Below are 1,594 nucleotides of genomic sequence, written 5' to 3'. Positions count from 1 at the left end.
ACGTCACCCAGACACCCTATCACACACTACTCTCTGGCTGTAACAGACACAGACACAATATCTAAGCACCACCATGGAACAACATCCAGTGCATCCTCTCCGCCACATTACACCATTCACACTATGATAACAAAACCAGGAGGTCCACCCCAAAAACAGAATATCTCACACTTCCAACAACCATCATTACGCAGATAAGCCACAAACACCCACACATGTGCTACACAGGGGTGCAGCCAACACCACCACACTGGCGTGTCTCACAGCATATAAGCAATGGCAGAAATGAAAGACACAGGTCTGCCACTCCCTTGCCACACCCACAGAACCGGCGCACCACCTCCCCTGAGCCAAAGGTGCATCCTGACGTGACACATCTCAGGGTGCCTCAGGCGTCCACTTACCATCATCACTATGAACGAACCTCGTCCCCTCCCCCCTCATACACCATCCCTTAACCTAACCTATGTTGCACCTTAACCTAACCTATGTTGCGCCTTAACCTAACCTATGTTGCGCCTTAACCTAACCTATGTTGCGCCTTAACCTAACCTATGTTGCGCCTTAACCTAACCTATGTTGCGCCTTAACCTAACCTATGTTGCGCCTTAACCTAACCTATGTTGCGCCTTAACCTAACCTATGTTGCGCCTTAACCTAACCTATGTTGCGCCTTAACCTAACCTATGTTGCGCCTTAACCTAACCTATGTTGCGCCTTAACCTAACCTATGTTGCGCCTTAACCTAACCTATGTTGCGCCTTAACCTAGCCTATGTTGCGCCTTAACCTAACCTATGTTGCGCCTTAACCTAGCCTATGTTGCGCCTTAACCTAACCTATGTTGCGCCTTAACCTAGCCTATGTTGCGCCTTAACCTAACCTATGTTGCGCCTTAACCTAACCTATGTTGCGCCTTAACCTAACCTATGTTGCGCCTTAACCTAACCTATGTTGCGCCTTAACCTAACCTATGTTGCGCCTTAACCTAACCTATGTTGCGCCTTAACCTAACCTATGTTGCGCCTTAACCTAACCTACGTTGCGCCTTAACCTAACCTACGTTGCGCCTTAACCTAACCTACGTTGCGCCTTAACCTAACCTACGTTGCGCCTTAACCTAACCTACGTTGCGCCTTAACCTAACCTACGTTGCGCCTTAACCTAACCTATGTTGCGCCTTAACCTAACCTACGTTGCGCCTTAACCTAACCTACGTTGGGCCCTAACCTAACCTACGTTGGGCCCTAACCTAACCTACGTTGGGCCCTAACCTAACCTACGTTGGGCCCTAACCTAACCTACGTTGGGCCCTAACCTAACCTACGTTGGGCCCTAACCTAACCTACGTTGGGCCCTAACCTAACCTACGTTGGGCCCTAACCTAACCTACGTTGGGCCCTAACCTAACCTACGTTGGGCCCTAACCTAACCTACGTTGGGCCCTAACCTAACCTACGTTGGGCCCTAACCTAACCTACGTTGGGCCCTAACCTAACCTACGTTGGGCCCTAACCTAACCTACGTTGGGCCCTAACCTAACCTACGTTGGGCCCTAACCTAACCTACGTTGGGCCCTAACCTAACCCACGTTG

This window comes from Schistocerca nitens, chromosome 7 (assembly GCF_023898315.1).
Source record: "Schistocerca nitens isolate TAMUIC-IGC-003100 chromosome 7, iqSchNite1.1, whole genome shotgun sequence".
NCBI lineage: Eukaryota > Metazoa > Arthropoda > Insecta > Orthoptera > Acrididae > Schistocerca > Schistocerca nitens.
Note: the sequence above shows the minus strand (reverse complement) of the source record.